Below are 20,134 nucleotides of genomic sequence, written 5' to 3'. Positions count from 1 at the left end.
GGGTGTGACCGGGAGAAGACGTGGGAGAGCTACAACTAGGATACAAAGTGAATAAATTACAAATAATAATAACAATAACAACAACAATAATGAAAAAAATTAAAAAAAAATTATTGTCTCTGTCACCGGCCCAATGTTCAGTCAGCCAGCGCTACCTTGGGCTATTGTTTCTGCTCACCATCCATGCAAAGTCCCCGGCTTTACTCTTAAGAGTGTACTTTTCTGAATTTCAGAATGTGCCCTCAGATTTTCTAGGTCAGGGTCCATTGTGGTACCTATGCATAAAGCTGCTAGATGTACTAATGTAAATATTTTCACGGCATATAAGAGCCTCTCTCTGTAGTTCACGTAACTGAATAACGTAATCACACGCATGGCTGGTTAAGGAACATTGCTAGGCTCTATTGCAGGGTGGGTCTGCTGTTTCACAATCCCACCAGCAGTGTTTGTCTATGCCTGCTGGCACAGGGCAGAAGAAGCGGGGAATCTCGCAAAACCCTTTTGTACATATGATCTCAGGTAGAGGTGGAGGCCTATCTTCCCATTGGGACACAGTGGCAGAAATTGGTTGAGCTCTGAAGTTAATCAGCTACTAGCCTTGCCATGCCTGCATAAATGATACCGCCACCTACCTGTCGCTGTAGTTCAGAAGAGAAGCTGGGGTCCTTCCATCCGTTGAAAACAAACAAACAAACAAACAAACAAACAGAACTCTTTCACCCATAAGAGTTGGCAGTGGGATTAGCATGATCCCTTCTTCTGCAAGAGTGGAGAATGGCACAGAGGGCAGTGGCGCCTGGTTAAAAAAAAAAAAAAATCCCTCATTTGCCTCACTAGGCATTTTTGAAATAAGGCAAGGAAGATAGCTTGGGCATACACTTTGCAGTTTTAGTGTTTTGCTACACTTTTGAGGGTATTACAGTTTTGTTTTGCCATTGGATCACCAACTAAGTGGTGTTTTGGGGTGAAGAGTCAGGGAAATCTTGGGAAAATGTATGGCTTTCTTTGTGGGTCTATAATGGAGACTAGGTTGAGTGACTAAAAGGCCTATGGAGCTCACTTTGTTACTTTTCTGTTGCTATGACAGAACACCATTATCAGGATAACTTAAAGAAGGGGAGCGGTTCTTTGGACCAGACTATTTTAGAAAGAAAGAAGTCCATCATAATCACGGTGGAGAACAGGGCAGCAGGCAGGCAGGCATGGCACTAGAGAGGAATCTGAACGCTCCCATCCCAGTCTTAGAATTGCAAGCAAAAACTTCACTGGGTATGGAAGGATACTTTTGAAACCTCAAAGCCTTCCCAAAGTGACACATCTCCTCCTGCAAGGCCATTCCTCCTAGTCTTTTCCAACATATACACCAACTAGAGACCAAGTGTTCAAATATATGAGCCGATGGGGGATATTTTTGTTCAAACCACCAGGCACACATGAAATTATCCCATCCAGGAGGCTTCATATTTTGACCTTACAGAGGCTAAAAAGTTATTTGCTATGTTTTGCTCAGAGATTGAAAAAAAATGGATCAATCTCCATTCTAAACTCCATTCCATTCATAGACCAGAATTAGAACCAATAAATTGTTATTGCATTTTGATTTTTAAACCTGTTTTATTTATATTTTTGTTCTGTTGTCTCATAACTTCCTTTAAATATTTGTGTTTACAGCCATAGATTAATGTTGTTTCCAAATCTTTTACAAAGCTCTTTTTGGGGTGGGTAACAGCTAATGCAAAGAACCACAATATAACAAAATGATGGTTGAATTCTTGGGCCTAAAGTATCTATGACAAAAAGGATACCTCAAAAGCTCAATGAGCACGGTAGAAGAGGGGGTTAGACAAGCGTGAGATCCAAGGGACGGGGAGCAATAGTATGAAACAGTGTCTTCTGGACATGTCATTTGCTGTATTCACAGACTCACTGTTGCTGCTTCACCAAAATCTGCACATCAAGGGATCCTCCAGCACTTCATCCTCTATTGAAGAGGAACTCAACGAGGACCCACTTTTCTCTGAGGACCTATGCACAGTTAATGGGTTTTTGGAGAAAAGCTGTCACTTCTTTAAGTGGCATGGCCACTAATAAGGTGTACAGTAAGCAATTTCAAACTGATGCTCATACAGACAATTATATTAAACTCAATGTGTCACCAAAAGAAAAAAAAAAGAGAGAGACATAAATGTAGACAGGGGATTGTTGGGAAGAAGGTATATTGTTTAGTGTTATTTCTACAAGATAGAATAATGTTGGAGGAGGGAACCTCCATCAGCTTGGTCTCTAGACAAGTGTGGAGAGGCATTACGTTGATTAATGATCGATGGGGGAATGCCCAGAACATTGAGTGTGTGGTACTACTTTGAGAAGGTATTAGAAAAAGCAAAGTGAGTGAGCCATGGAGAGGAAGCCATTAAGCAATATTTCTCCATTGTTTACTTAGTTCCTGCTTCTGAGTTCTTGCTTTGAATTCCTGTCTGACTTCCCTTCATGCTGAACTATAAGCTATCAGAGGAACTAAATCCCTTTCTTTCTGAGTTCCTTTTGGTCATTTGTGTTTAACACAACAATGAAAAATAAACTGAGAAAAAAAGGTGTGCCTGATGACTCCAGTCACCTAAATGGCATTATTAGTCGTTAATACAAACATTAACAGCTAATATGAACAGATGTCTACAGAGGAACTGAAAGACATCTGAGTCATAATAAAATGTTCATTTGTATAACAGCATTTTGCAGGATACACTGAGTGTGGTTTCTGTAATTAATGTACAGGTGTGCTATAACTATGATCTAGTTCAAAACTAAAAAATACATCAAAATCTTATCCTTTTGGGTCACTTATTGGTAATGTTTTCTTCATCTGCATGTATGTATGATCTGGCTCTCTCCCTTCCATAAGATTTTGAAATTATTTAGATCATTTTAATAGTATTTTATATAGTATAGTACACAAACATATTGTACTAGGCTAATAATAATATTACAATAAAATAACAAAGCTAACTTCTTTAATGCAGAAGCGACCCAAATTTGACAGAGGCCCTCAACAGGGTGACTACTGTGTCCTTTTGAACTTTCCATTAAGCCCTGACCATTCTGCATTTCAAGAGTCAGTTCCAGAAAAAACAAAAACAAAAACAAACAAACAAACAAACAAACAAAAAAACTGGCACTAGAACTGCTTTAAATATGGAAAGAGTTATTTCTTCGAAGGGCCCTTAGAAACTTAACCTTATGACATATAGAATCATTGTGAATGCAGATCTGTTTCAAGAAAATTCACCTATTCACATACTTTCTAGTATCATATCTATTTGGACTAGTTTTTCAAATTACTTTATGAGGGTGCATTTGTAGAAGTGTGGGCCAGGTTCATGAGGGCTCATGTGTGTGTAATTGCTGGTAGCACTTGGAGGTTAACCTCAAGAGTCTTTTTATATTCAATGTCTTCCTTGTTTTATGAGACACTAGCTGTCACTGCCCTGGATCTCTTCCAGAAGGATAGGTTGCCTACACAGAAGGCCTGGGGTTCCGCTTGTCTGCACCTCCCAGTGCCGGTATTATAAGTAGATATAAACGTACCCAGAGTTTTTACTTGGGCTCTACAGATGGAACTCAAGCAGTCATACTTCTGTGTTAAAGATTTTACTCACTTAGTCACCTCGTCAGCCTGTGGAATTCCTGCTCATTCACTTTCTGGCTTAGAAACAGTAATTCTCCATTTTATTTATTCCTCCTAGAATGGTCTGGAAATTACACATCCTAGTTGTACATTCTATGTTATTAGTGTTAATTCCTCCTTTTAAAGTGTGTTTCTCGGGAAATTGGACAATGTTTCAGTGTGTTTATTCATTCTAGATAGGACAGAGCCTTTGAAATATCAGAATCTACTTAATTTCCTGCTGTTTTAGATAATATTTTTAATTTTCTTATTTCCTATACTCATTACTGTTAATGACCTGCCATTTTATGTTTATTATTATTTTTTACTAATATGCATTCTTTATTACATCAATAACTGAATCATTTCACTACTTGAAAAGAATTTCTTACAAAAATTAGTGGAATTCTACAAAAAAATATTTTACCTTTTGATAGTCTAAAAATACTTTCAATTTCCATGTTACTCAATAATAAAGTTTTGTTTATTTTATGATTCTAGATTGCCAGCATTTTTGTTTGTTTGTTTGTTTGTTTCTGAGAAAGGAGGCCTATCTGGCAGATTCTGGGACACAGAGGTCTCAAGGGATGTCAGTTTAAATATTGCTGTTTTAGGAAAGCTGCCCTCCTCTGTGTGTTTTTAGTAACATATGTTTGCCATTGATGCTTTATTATTTGAAAAAAAAGAGGTCCAAGTACAATTTACTTTTATCACCATTTGAGCAGCTACTAGTTTTTCCTCGTATTTGAAGGAGTGCTTTTCTTTCATTTTGAAAATTCTTAGCATATTCTCTTCAAATAATATCTATAGCTATTTTATATAATTCAATATCAATCTGAATCACTAATTTAGTTCTGTTAGATATTTTCAGTTCAATTTCCAGTTTTCTTCACATCCTCCGCCCTCCATGTCAGTGCGCAAGCACACTAAGTTTTGGTTTGTTTGTTTTTTTTTTTGTTTGTTTGTTTGTTTGTTTGTTTGTTTTTTGTTTTTTTACCTGCATTCATATACAGAGTTTTAAAAACCATTTAGCATTGTGTATTTCAATCTATTAACCATCTGTTCAGATATAATAGCTGGCTTTTTATTATTGACTAGGATTATTTAATATTACGTGTTCAATTTGAGAATGTTTTAGCAAATTTTTTTTTGGTAAAAATCCTTGTTTTGATGTGTGTTGGTGGTTTGCCTGTGTGAGTGTCTGTGTGCCACTTATATGCCCACATGTATGCAGTGACCACAGTAGCCAAAAGATGGTGTTAAATCCCCTATAACTGGAGTTACAAACAGTCATTAATCACCATGCAGGTGCTGGAAATCAGCCCTGAGTCCGTGTAAGGACAGCCAGCGTTTGTAATTATTCACTCATCTCTGCAGCCTGAATTCTATGATTTGAAAAGCAAGCATGTGTTGCTGAATTTTCTGACCTTATAATTTGCTTTCCAGTTCCTTTCTAAAATTTAACTTAATCCTATGACGATTTCATACATGCATGTATTTCACTCTAGTTACTCTCCTCCATACCCCATTTTACATTCCTTCTATCACTAGCCCTATCTTTCCTGACCGACTCCTGTTCCCTCTGCAAATAGTTGATGTTGGTTTTGTTGTATGAGCTGTTTGCTTTAGTTAGGTCCATCTGTATGCCCTAATGGGACTATACATTGGGTAACCAGTATGTATGCAACTGTATGATACTAAATACAAATTAATGATGAAAAGATAATGAAGTGAAGTCAGGGAGAATCAATGATATGCCTGATTTTTCTGATTCTTCATATTTCTTCTGATTATTTCTCTAGTATTTTCCTTTCTTTCTCCAGTTTAAAAAATCAAAGTAAAGTTTATTGATTTAAGGATATGATTGTGTGTCTGTGTGTATGGTTTGTATGGGTGTGCATGTATGATGCCCATGAGTGTTTGCATGTGTGTGTGCATGTGTGTTTGTATTTGTGTGAGAAGGGTAGGTGAATTCATAGCAATGCACATGGCTGGAAATCAGAGAACAACCACAGGTGCCAGTCTTTAGGCGCCACCCTACTTGAGACAAGGTATCTCTTTTTGTTGTTGGCCATTGTACACAGTCTACTCAGCATGTAGACTTCTAAACATCCTGTCTGCACCCCATCTCCCCAAAGAAGCAATGCGATCACACAGAGTTCTACCTGCTTTATGTGAGCCATTACAACTCAGGTTCTGACATTTATGTGGCAAGGGATTACCATTAAGTCATTTTCCATTAATGTAAATTTTTTCTGGGTATTCATTAGTGGTATGTGTTACGTTTCCATTTTCATTCAATTAAAATTTTACTTCTAATTTCCTTTTTGGTGTTTTCTTTTACAATTTTTTTTTAACATTTTAAGATTTCCCAGAAGTGCTTTACTTTGGTCATGTGTCATTTAACGATGGGACTGTGTTCTGAGGAATGAGTCATTGGGTGATTTCACTTTTATGTGAACATCACACAGGATACTTACAAAACCCAAGACTGATATGACATCATTATGAGCTGCCATTTCTGAAACCATAGAAATATAGTCTGACATTGAATGAGAGGCACGCGTTCCCTTAACAATGTTCAGTGATTATCTAGGAAAGCTCAGCTCCAGCAAACAGTCACATATACACTTCTGGCCTTTCAGAGACAGACTATAAAACAAAACCAACAAATGCAAAAGGTGCATGAGGCAAACCAGGTCCATGTTTCAAAAAATACTCTCAGGTTATTATCAAAAAGGACACACAGAAGTCAGACAGCGGAATGTCATAAGGTCACATAGAGAAAGTCAATTTTCCCACAGTCAATGCAGATACAAACTGTACATTTATTCCTTCCTTTATCCTTTGAAAGACCTGCTTACAAAGCCTGGCATTGGCCATCAGCTAAGATTTGGGAAATATTTTTTTTTTTTTATCATGAACCAAAAAGAGTGGTCCACTGTATCTCAGTTCGTTGTATAAACAATGTAATCTATGCTGCCAGACATTATCTTTTAGGATTCTGAATTTTAGACACCGATAAAACAAGGAACACCTATAATTGATCCCAAAGAGCTCATGGGAATGAGGTACAATTGACTTATGCCATCTCATAACAGAGGATTTTTTTTACTTGAGTCACTCATCAGGCCAAGTCAAAAGGACTGTGAGTATCAAAAAAGCTTTGGCTGGATATTAGGAACAGCTGACTGGTAAAAACAAACAAGAGACAAAAACAATGTTGAATAAGAAAAAAAAATAAGTGAAAAGGATGATTAAAGAGTGACATGACTAGTATGGTGGACTACGCAATTCATGCCTACATCCTCCCTACCACAACATCTTCCCATGGATGGAAAGAACTCTGGGGATGTTGGGGTGATCTTTTTGTGCACTATGCAAAGGTTGCCTTTGTATTATTCAAATGCTAATTTTTGTACCTCAGAGACGAGAATAGGCCAGACTTTGGTATTGTTATGCTTATAACTGCATCATATTTTGTGCACATTCTCTCCAACACTTTTTCATTGGCTTAATAAAGAGCCGAAAGACCTATAGCTGAGTCAGGAAAAAAAAAGGTAGGACTTCTGGTAGAGATGGGAACTCTGGAAAAGAATCTGAGGCACAACAGATTCGTCAGCCAGATACAGAAGAAATTGGAGGTAAGGTACTGAGGAGAGATAACAAGTCACGTGGCAGAGTGTAGATTAATTAATATAACGGGTTAATTTAAGTTATAAAGGCGAATGAGAAACAAGCCATAACTAAGGCTTCCCAGGACTAGAGGAGACACTTCATGAATTGGAGCCATAAAACAAGTATTCTGGCAAGCTACTACAGATGATCAGAGGTCAAAACTCAAAGTATTTATAAATGATATTAAAATTGAATGTTTGGAGGAGTTTCAAGATGGCAGCAACCACTGTGTACTTTCTAGGGGGCAGGGCAGAGGATCCAAGACTCCAACACTGGTGAGTGGACAGCCCCTAGGACCGATTAGATACAGCCCCCACCCCCGCACCTTGGCTGTCTCCCGGGACTGGGAATCGAAAACTGTGAACCCTTGGCATTTTCGGCACACCCCAGGGAGTGCAGAATCCCAGGTACAGGAACCCACCTGTATGGCAGCCAAACATCAGATGACTTCTGCTGCCCTGAGGGCAGCCTCAGGTTTCCTGGGACAGTTGGAGCCAATCAGATCCTGGCTGTTTCCCTGGGCAGTGAGTTTGGAACCATGGGTCCCCAGAACTCATCAGATTCAGGGACGCTTCCTTTTTGTCAATGAGACATCAAATCCCTCTAACCCCATCTGAGGGCAGCATCCGGGTTTCTGGGACATCATTCCCAACATTCAAGCCACGGTTGTGCTGGTCATCCCTTGGAAACCAGGCAAAGAGTGGAAGCACACAGAGAGTGGATCCAGGGTAGCACTGCCCAGATGAGACTGAGTGGCAGAGACAAAGAGCCTGGCGAGCTTGTAAGACACATCTTCATCTTGGCACCAGCTCATGAAAGCCACGCCCACAACCCAACACGAGCCTGCACTCTGCCCTAGGCACGCACCCCCTGACCTTCACCACACACTCTCATGTATGTGTCCCAGAAACCTGCTCTTGAAGGAACTCACCCCAGCACCTAAGCCATGCCCCTCAAGACAACAGCACCAGCACTCACCCTTTCTTAGCTGCATTGCAATCACCAGCCCCTAACAGTCTTGAGCCTCTAACAGCTCTCAATCTTCCTGTAGACTACTCCAGACTCCATAGATGGTTGGATCCAGTCTGCAATACAGCTGCAGGAAAATAAATAAATAAAACCATCAAGGTTAAGGGCAACCAACAAAAACCAACACATCATGGCTTCGTCAGAATCCCCCAAGACAATGGATATTCTAATGCAGATAAAACACAGATGAAGGAAATGAATAAAATTGTTCAAGATGTGCAAACAGAATTAGAATCACTAAAGAAAACACAAACCGGAAAAGCCTGAAAATGGAGAATTTAGAGAGATTAGGAACCACAGGGGTAAGCATTACCAAATGGAATACAAGAGATGTAGGAGAGAATCTCAGGCGCTGAAGATAACAATTGTGGAAATAAAAACAACTCTCAAAGAAAACATAAGAACAGTAAAGTTTCTGGCACAAAACATCCAAGATATCAAGGACACCATGAAAAGAGAAAGCCTTAGAATAATAGGAATAGACTGAAAAGGCTCCAAGGTTCAGAAAATATTAAAAAAAAAAAAACAAAAAAAAAACGAAGAATAAAATTTTCCCAACCTTAAGAAAGAGATGTCCTTAAACATACCAGAAGCTCACAGAAAACAAAATAATCTAGACCAGAAAAGAAATTACTCCGGCCATATAATAATCAAAACACTAAGTCTACAGAAAAAAAGAAAAAAAAATTAAAAGCAGCAGGAGAAAAAGGACAAGGATCATACAATCATACAAAGACAGACCCATTAGAATCACAACAGACTTTTCAACAGAGTGTATTAAAGCCAGAAGCCCTGGGCAAATATTACGCAGATACTAAGAGATCATCGATGCCAACCCAGACCACTCCACCCAGCAAAAATCCTCAATAAAATACTCACAAAATCTAAGAAAGCATCAAAAATATAAATCACTATAACCAAGTGGCTGGATGCAAAATCAACTCAAAAAAATCCATATACAAAAGTAAAATAGTCTGAGAAAAAAAATGGGAAACAACACCCTTCACAATAGCCACAAATAATATACTCTAATCAAGCAAGTGAAAGAATCGTAGAAAAAACTTCTAGGCTGTAAAGAGAAATTGAAGAAGATATCAGAAGAGGGAAAGATCTCCCATGCTCATGGGTCAGTAGGATTAACATAGAAAAAATGACCATCTGACCAATAGCAGTCCACTGATTCAATGCAATTCCCATCAAAATACCAACACAATTCTTGACAGAACTTGAAAGAACAATTTTGTACTTCATATAGAAAAACTAAAAACCCAGAATAGCTAAAACAATCCTGTACAATAAAAGAACTTCTGGAGGTATCTCCATTCCTGATCTCAAGCAATACTACAGAGCAACAGTAAAAATAAAAATATAAAAATAAAAAAAACAACCACTACCACCACCACAACAACAAAAAAAAACCTTCATACTGGCATAGAAACAGACTGGTGGATCAATGGAATTGAATTGAATACACAGAAATAAACCCACACCAACAGACACCTGATTTCTGACAAATAAGCCAAAACCATACAACAGAAAAAAGACAGCATCTTCAACAAATGGGGTTGGTCTAACTGAATGTCTACATGTAGACAAATGCAAATAGACCCTTATTTATCACCCTGCACAAAAGTAAAGTCCAAGTGGAGCAAACACCTCAACATAAAATCAGACACACTAAGTCTGTTAAAAGAAAAATTGGGGAAGGGCCTTGCCCTCATTGGCACAGGAGACAACTTCCTGAACAGAACACCTACAGATCAAGCTCTAAGATCAACAATCAATAAACTGAAAAGCTTCTATAAAGCAAAGGACACTGTCAACAGAACAAAATGACAGTGTACAGATTGGGAAAATGTCTTCACCAACCCTACATCTGACAGAGGGCTAATATCTAGAATATATAAAGAACTCAAGAAATTACACACTAACAAACCAAATATTCCAAATAATCCTCTGGGTCCTTCTATCTCCTCCTTCTTCCATAAGACTCCCTATGTGCAATGCAAAGTTTGACTGTGAATCTTTGCATCTGCTTCTATCTCCTGCTAGGTGAAGACATTTAAGGGACCTCTGTGGTAGGTTTCCATTCTGTTTCCTCTCTTCTACTGCTTCTGATGTCTATCCTGTTTGTCATATTGAATGAGAATTAAGCATCTTCCCCAGGGTCCTCCTTGCTGTTTAGTTTTTTTTTTTTTTTTAAGTCTGTAGATTTTAGAAAGCTTATCCTATATTATGTGGATAATATCCACTTATAAGTGAGTTATAAACAATGTGTATCTTTCTGATTCTGTGTTATCTCACTCAGGATTATCTTTTTTAGGTCCATACATTTACCTGCAAATCTCATGATTTCCTTGTTTTTAATTGATGAGTAGTATTTCATTATGTGAATGTAACACAATTTCTGTATCCATTCCTCAACCAAGGGACATCCAGGTTGATTCTAGATTCTGGCTATTACAAATATACATGCTATAAACATAGTTGAACAAATGTTCTTGTCGAATGGTTGAACAACTTTAAAATATATGCCCAGGAGTACTACAGCTGGATATTGAGGCTGCACTGTTCCTAATTTTCTGAGAAAGCATTAGATTGATTTCCAAAGTAGTTGTACAAGTTTACGTTCCCACCAGCAATGGAGGAAGATTCCTATTTCTCCACAATCTCTTCAACATGTGTTGTCACTTCAGTTTTGAATCTACACAGCAGTGTATCAAAGCAGATGCTGAGGCTCATAGCCAAACTTTGAGTAGAGTCCAGGGAATCTTATGAAAGAAAGAGGAGATAGTAAGACCTGGATGGGATAGGAGCTCCACAAGGAGAGCAACAGAACCAAGAAATCTGGGCCCAGCGGTCCTTTCTGAGACTGCTACTCCAACCAGGGACCATGCATGGAGATAAACCTAGAACCCCTGCTCATATGTAGCCCATGGCAGCTCAGTCTCCAAGTGGGTGCCCTAGTAAGAGGAACAGGGACTTTCTCTGACATGAACTCAGTGCCTGGTTCTTTGATCACCAACTTCTTAGGGGGGAGCAGCCTTATCAAGCCATGGAGGCAAACAATGCAGCCAGTCCTCATGAGACCTGATAAGCTAGGGTCAGATGGAAAGGGCAGATCATCTTCCCTATCATAGACTTAGTGAGGGGCATGGGAGGAGATGAGGGATGAAAGGTGCGTTTGGGAGGGATAGAGGGGAGGGCCTACAGGTGGGATACAAAGTGAATAAAATATAATTAATAAAAAATTAAAATTAAATATATTCAATATAATAAAAGTGAAAAAAAAACAAAAACATACAACTGACTTTAAAATTCAAAGTTCACATTCCACCCAAATGCTCATATATAGTCCATAGGCAGCTCAGGATCTGGGTACCCTAGTAAGGGGAACAGAGGTTGTCTCTCACATGAGCTCAATGGCTGGCTTTTTGATCACCTCCACCTGAGGGGATAGCAGCCATGCCAGGCCACAGAGGAAGACAATGCAGCCAGTCCTGATGAGATCTAATAGGCTAGGGTCAGATAGTAGGGATAGGCCTGGGAGGAGATGAGTGTGGGGCCTACAGTTGGATACAAAGTAAATAAATTGTAATAATTAATTAATTAATTAAACAAAAGACTTTTTACCACCAAAAAAAAAAAAAAAAAAAAAAAAAAAAAAAAAAAAAAAAAAAAAAACTACATTCCTCTAAGTAAAAGCACAGTCAGGCCTATCAAAGCAATACCTCAGTCCCCAGGACCAACTTAGTCAGAATTGTAACTATCACCACTTTTATAAAGGATAGTGGTTTTTTCATTGTAGGAAGAGACTTGCTTAAAGTTCAGAGGTTTAATCTGTTGTCATGATGACAGGAGGCATGGTGGCATGAAGGAAAACATGGTGCTAGAGAGGTATCTTAGGGTTATATATCTCAGTGTGCAACAAGGAAAGAGAGTGACACCAGGCCTGGCTTGAGCATTTGAAACCTCAAAACCAGTGATGTGTTTTCCTCAACAAGGTCATACTTCCTCTAAGTAGGACACTCCTCTTAATATGCCACTCTGTGCTGACCAATCACTCAAATCGATGAGTCTCTGAAGAACTTTCCTATTCAAACTACCACAGTCAGCATGGTATTTCGTATGGTAGCACACAGGCAGACATGGTGCTGGAGAAGAAACAAATTTGTAGACTACAGAAAGAGAGAGACACTGCTCCTGGCTTGGGCTTTTAAAACCCCAGAAATTCACCATCAGTCACATACTTCCTCCCACAAGACCACACCTACTCCAACAATGCCATATCTCCCAGTCCTTCTCAAACAGAACTACTCACTTGTGACCACACATTTGAATCTATGAGCCTATGAGGCCATTCTTCTTCAAACCACCAGAATAATCCACTATATAAACAAATTGAAAGACAAAAAACACACCTCATCAGATGCAGAAAAGGCTTTCGATGAAAGCTAACACCGCTTCATTGTAAAAATCACGAGGAGACTAGGGATACATGAGGCATACATATCTCAACATAATAGAGGTGATTTATATGAAGCCCACACCCATCATCAACCTAAATAAAGAGAAACTCTATCTTGGAATAACTTTAGCAAAGGAAGTAAAAGATTTGTATAATAAAACTTTAAAGACACTGATGAAAGAAATTGAAGAAGACATCAGAAGGTGAACATATCTTCCATGCTAATAGATTGGTAGGAATAATATAGTAAAAATTGATATCCTACCAAAAGCAATCTACAAATTCAATGCAATCCCCATCAAAACTCTAACACAGTTCTTCACAGAACTTAAAAGGACAATGTTCAGCTTCATGTGGAAACACATATGCACACATGCAAGCAAGCAAGCAAGCAAAGAAACATACAGATAAAACGGAAAACAATCTTGAATAATGAACTCTTAAAGATAGAACCATTCCCAGTCTCAAATTGTACTGAAGAGCGATAGCAATAATGACAACATGATATAGCCACAAAACAAACACTCAGATCAATGGCAGAGAATTCAAGATCCAAAAATAAGTCCACAACCCCTGACTACATGACTTTTGCCTAAGAAGTGAGAAATAGAACCTAGAAAAGGACAGCATCATAAATAAGTTATACTGATCAAATTGGATAGCTAATGTAGAATAATGAAAATAGATCCATGCTTATCACCCTGAACAGAATACAACTCCTTTTGGGTCAAAGACATCCATGTATGGTCAGATTCCATGAACCCAAAAGAAGAAAAAGTAGGAAATAGTCTTGAATTCATTGGAATGGGAAAAGACATCCTGGGCAAAATGTTGATAGCGCAGGCAGTAAGACCAACAATTAATAATTGGGACCTCGTGAAGCTGAAAAGCTTCTGTTTGACAAAGGTCACCATCATTCAGAGAAGTGGCAAGCAAGCAAAAAGTGAGAATAGGTTTTAACAACTGGATATCTGATAGAGAACAATATCTAATAAATATAAGAAACTAGACATCAAAAAATAAAAATCTCAATTAAGAAATAGAATTCTCAAAAGAGGAAACAAAACAATAGATGAGAAACACTTAAACAAATGTTTAACATCCTTAGTCATTAGGGAAATATAAGTCAAAACTACTTTGAAATGACATCTTACACCAGTTAAAATGGCCAAGATCAATAAAACAAGTGACAGCTCTTGCTGGCAAGGGTGTAAAGGGAACATACATCCATTACTTGGTGGGAGTGCAAGCTTGTTTATCTACTATGGAAATCAGTGTGGCAGTTTCTCAGGAAGCCAGAAATAGGTCCGCCTCAAAATATAGCTCTACCGCTCTTGGGCATATGCCCAAAGGGTGTATCATACTGTGACAGAGACAGTTGCTCAACTATGTTCAGTGACAGCCTAGTTGTCTATCAGTGGATGAATGAATAAAGAAAATGTGTTTTATTTACACATCGCATTATTGTTCAGCCACTAAATAAAATGAAATCTTGAAATTCACATACATTGGACAACATTACTGAAAAACAAAAATCAAAAAAGTGAGTGTAGTCAGACCCAGAAAGACAAATATGATATATATTTGCTTGTAAGTAAATGTCAGTTAAATGGTAATGTTTGTTGTTACAACTTCAATAAACAAGGTACAGTCCACATATCCATGTAGGTCAGGTCTAGAGTAAGCAACCAGGCAAGAGGGGTAGGGAAATAGAATAGATATTTATGGATGGAGGTGGCTCATAACTAGGAAGTAGGAGGAAAGACTGGAGCAAATGAAGAAAATAAAGGGAGAGACAGGTGAAACTAAGGGCTGATTAACTGATTATATAGAAACCTAAAGCTTCCTAAAGGACATATTTGTATAAGAGGTGATCTAAAAGAAATTATCAAATATTGGAGGAGCTGGATCCCCGATGAGGCATCTTTTTTTATTTTTTACTTTATTTTTTATTAATTACAGTTTATTCACCTTGTATCCCAGCTCTAGTCCCATCCCCAATTGCCTCCCAATCACACCCTCCCTCCCTCTTCTTCTCCTATGCTCCTCCTCCAGTCCAATGATAGGGGAGGTCCTCCTCTCCTTCCATCTGACCCTAGCCTATCAGGTCTCATTAGGAGTGGCTGCATTGTCTTCCTCTGTGGACTGGTAAGGCTGCTCCCCCCCCTCAGGGGGAGGTGATCAAAGAGCTTATGAATTCATGTTACTGGGGAACCGTCTTGGACACTTAGATGTCATGGCCTATACTTTTTTTTTTTTTTCTGGGTCATCAATTGGCTTTATTTGAGATGGTAAAAATAGAATTTATCTTCATGGATATCTTAATTGATTCTTATTTTATATTTATAGAGCTTACCCTAGATATCTGTGCCATGTAGCACAGATTTTTTTTCTCTACAATCATTTTTCTCCACTTTTTAGAAATTTTCTTTTTTTTTTAATTTTATTTTTTCTTATCAGTTACATTTTATTAACTCTGTATCCCAGCCGTGTCCGGATCCCTCATTCCCTCCCAGTCTCTCCCTCCCTCCCTCATCTCCACCGTGCCCCTTGCCAAGTCCACTGATAGGGGGGACCTCCTCCCCATTCATCTGATCCTGTTTTATCAGGTATCTTCAGGACTGGCTGCAAAGCTCTCCTCTGTGGCCTAACAGGACTGCTCCTCCCTTGGGGGGTGGGGAGGTCAAAGAGCCAGTCATTGAGTTCCTGTTAGAAATAGTCCTTGTTCCCCTCACTATGGGAAACCAATTGGTTACTGAGCTACCACAGGCTACATCTGAGCAGAGGTTCTGGGTTATATGGCCTATACTTTAACCGCTAAATTAAGCTTCCGTAGCAAGGATGAGTTAAATCTAATGGAGTTGTTGCCACAGTGGTCCTATGGGAACACCCAGACAATCCAGGCTATTGCCAAGGCTTCTGGTTGCTCTCCACAAACTGTTGGCAAGGCCCTGTTTCTGAAGATAGACAACCCCTACCAAACTCGTTGAACATGAGTGAATTCCAGCTGGTGCCTACCTAGAAATGTTCATGGTACTTGGAGCTACTCTGCACAATACAAAAGGAGAAAGGTAAACACAAACACAGCTGCAAAACCCCTTGATCTACAACAGCTGTGAGGTGGGCTCGTGCAATAGTGGCACAAAATGACAGCAAGCCTGAGGCGACCCCCAGCCCTGTGCCCTGCTGGCCTAGGAGGGCAGAGCATGCAGAGATGATCCCTCTGGAGCTGGGCCAGCACCTCATCTAGGCATTTTGGGAGCACTGGCCATGATGGTATAAGAGCTCCAGACCTCTCCCAGGAAGCATAATGGAGATGGCCCTGGTTGTGGCAGGGTGTTGCAGGTGAGCTAGCCCCAAGGCATGAGTATTGGAGAGCTAGCTGTGCCACTTGAGTGCCATGAGATGGTGTGTGCAAGGAAGAGATGCATATAATCTGCAGCCACATCATGGAGGGGTATAGGAAAATAACTAAGAAAAACTACACGGAAGTATAAGAAAATAACGTCAGTTTTTCTGCAACACTTTACCATCCAAGCTGGCAACGGCAAACTACCTTCAAGGTCCTTGGTGAGAGGGAGAGTCGGATACACTGTCATCTCTCCAGGCCTAAAGAACTTAAATCAACTTATCCCATACCTCATCTACTGCTGAGAGGAAGCATAGAAGGGACATACAAGGACATTTATGAACAGAGAAAGAGAAGCATCACAAAGGGATTTCCTATAACTTTCTGTCATGCTATTGCTGTTCGGTGTGAGGTTGCAGAATGTTTTGGATGTTTCCCGTTCTTAAAATAACCATTATTATTATTGCAGGAGTTGGTATAAACTACAATTCCCATTAACACCCAATGGGTTAGTATTTAATAGGACAAATAGTTTTGAAAATTTATGAATAATCTTGGTAGACACACTAGTAAAGCTTTGGATAATCCTCTGCCTGGCCTCAGCCATAAATATCAGCAGACATTGCACATAAATCCCTATTGACTATGAATTCCTGAATAGAACCTCAGCATTCCCTAACAAGGTATACATCAAAAACTCTGAAGTTTATTGAACCTGGGCAGAGTATATTCCAGACTGTTGGCACGGTGCACAACTTACATTCACATTATACTTTTTAGGATCTGTAATTTAGCCTGATTGATTTTCTTAAGTTGGTCTAGATCGTACATTGCCCAATGAGTAGTCATATTTGCAGATGAGTCTGCACTAGATGTATTATTTTCTTGGCCTTTGAACAAACACAGATCAATATTAGGACATATAGCTATTGAGAGTGTGCTCAGTGTTGTTCAGTAATCACGTGGAATGGTAATTCCATGCCTATTTATCTCTGTATGTTTGCTCAGAAAAAAACAAATGGTTGAAGCAAATACTAAAATAATTTTTTAATTTTTGACAAAATAAAATAACTTCCCTACTCCCAGTTTTCAAACCCTCTCATAGACTCCCTCATGCCTTTTAAAAACTGTTGGCACACACACACACATACACACTCCTAAAGGTGTACAATACTCTCAGTTTGTATAATGTCATTGTTTGCATCTTTTATATTTCTGTTTAACACAGACTAACCATAAATTCAATAATTTAGCCCAGACTGACCTCAAGCTTAAGATTGTACTGTATTACATTGCTAAAACCTGGAATCACAACCAAGTGCTACCATGTCTACTCTTAACTTCTTTTCCTTCCTGCATTCTAAACTGAGAAAAATACTTTATACATGAAGAAGGGTATGGAAGAGAGAGTCACTTCAGATGCATGCCTAATTACAGTTGAAACAACACAGAAACATCTGCTTAAAAGATTTTTTTCTTTAAGTATGTGAAATTCATCATGAGATGATAACTTATAGTTTAACTTTTTAATGCTAGTTAACTCTATAGTCGATTTAACCAGGGAAACTCGGATATACCAATAATAACTTTTAACTGAAAAATACTTTAGTAGAAAAACAAAATTATGTAAACTAACTGTATGCCAAGAAAGAATCCCAGGTTACCTACAGTGAGGCCAAACCAACTTGAGTTGCTTAAGCTTTTTCTGCTAACTAAGTTTGAGATTAATTAAGTTTTAAATGTTGTTTAGATTCTTTCAGTGATTGACAAAGAATCATTGATGTTTCCAGATTTTCCCAGTATGTTTTTTTTTTTTTTTAATATAGGTAAAATACATCATGGATGAAGTTTTTAAAGAAATAGATGCTGATGAAATTTATATATATAAAGAGTGTTTATTTGGATATGCCTTTTGGAACATGACAGAAGCTTGATTGAGCAAATAAAGGAGTTGAAATTTAGTTGTGTTATGAGAAATATGCTAGCCTAGTCTATAGGGCGTATGAAGAAAGATCCTCATATTCCTACATGGAGTGTAGCTCCTTATGTGCAGCTCAATTCTAGAATGAGGATATGGCTTTGGTAAAGTATTTCAATGCAGGGAAATATTGCACCGGGGCCCAGATGAGAGAAGCTGGTGTTCAAAACACAGTATGTCTTCAGGAGGTATGTGGTTGACATAACCCACGATTCATTATATTATAAATATTAGATTTAAGTTTCCTAACTACACTGCAAAGATTTGTAAGGGAAAGCACTTTAAAATACAGGCCTCTGGAGTACCAGGCATTAATGAACATTCTCTACATACATGAAACTTTTTTCTTCTTTGTCTTTCTGTCTTTTCTTCGATTTTATTTGGTTTTATTCTTTCCGCTGCTGCTGTCACTAGATAATCTTTTCACAATGACTTGAAACCTTGGAAAATGGCATAATGCTCTTGGTCTTTATATCTTACTTTTACTATCCTATTTGCTTCTTGTCCTGATTAAATTCCCTAAAAGAATCAGATTATCAGATTAGACTCTCACTGCTCAGATATGTTGTGTGAATAAATATCTTGTCCCTGAACCCATTATGAATAAGTCCATATAAATAACTACCTTCAAATCCATGATATAGCCAAGTTAATAAGATCACAGAGCATACAACAGGGTTCTTTTGCATATAAGGATTGTCCTCAAAGGAAGATCCTAGGCAAGGTAAACAATATTTTGCTTGGAAGGGGTCAATTTAAACAAAAATTCACAGTTGGTCTATTAATAAGTTTTCAAAAGAGGTCTCTTAAGATTCTTTTAATTCATACAAATATTTGATGCTTCAGGAGTTCTAAATTTAATTTTGCCGCAAAATATCCTAAAAAGGTAACTTTAAATGTGTACTCCTTGCCAACAACAACAACAATTAAGAGCAACAACAAAACCACTCTGGTTAGTTGTGTGTGAGTGTTTACAAGTGACAAACTTTAAACTTGTCAAGATAGGTAGGATAATCAGATGCTCTCCTAAGTTGCTAAATACACATGGGCTGGACATTGCTCATGTAGATTTTACCTAACAGTTTTCATAATTTCATAATTATTATTGTATTGAAAGAAAAGGTGCCTTTTATTGGACGTAAAGGGGGAATTGTTGGTATAATGTTCTTTGTTTGTTTGTTTGTTTTTGGTTTTTTTGGTTACATTTTTTTTATTTTTTATATTAATCACAGGTTATTTACTTTGTATCCCAGCCATAGCCTACTCCCTCATTCCCTCCCAATCCCACCTTCCCTCCCTCCTCTTCTCCCTGCCCCTTTCCAAGTCCACTAACAAGGGAGGAACTCCTCCCCCTCCATCTGACCCTAGCTTATCAAGTCTCCTCAGGACTGGCTGCAATGTCTTCTTCTGTGGCCTAGCCCGGCTGCTCTTCCCTCACGGGAGGGGAGTGGAAGAGCTCTCTATTGAGTTCATACCACAGAGGGCCTCTGAAAGACTCTACCTAGCAGTGTATCAAAGGAGATACTAAGACTCATAACCAAACCATCGGCAGATTGCAGGGAATCATGAAAGAAGGGGGTGTTAGTAAGACCTGGAGAGTACAGGAGGCCACAAGGACCAAATAAACCAGGGCACAGGGGTCTTTCACGAGACCGTTTTTCCAACCAAGGACCATGTATGGATATAACCTAGAACCCCAGCTCGGATATAGCCCATGGTAGCTCAGTGTCCAAATGGGTTCTCTAATAAGGGGAACAGGATATAATGTTCTTTTGGAATGTATACACCTGACCCGTGTTCATTCAAATGCTGATTTCTCTCCCCCCCCTCTCTGGTATCAATCTAGACATTGCATTGTGATACGTTTTCTAAGCATCACCTGTCTCAGCTTCGTGTAAACATGCCAAAATAAAACAACCAGCCACAATGTTGAGCAATGGAGAGGAAGGAGTAGGCGGGAGAGGTGAG

The sequence above is a fragment of the Psammomys obesus genome, unplaced genomic scaffold, assembly GCF_907164565.1.
Source record: "Psammomys obesus unplaced genomic scaffold, mPsaObe1.curated_primary_1811, whole genome shotgun sequence".
NCBI classification, from domain to species: Eukaryota; Metazoa; Chordata; class Mammalia; order Rodentia; family Muridae; genus Psammomys; species Psammomys obesus.
Note: the sequence above shows the minus strand (reverse complement) of the source record.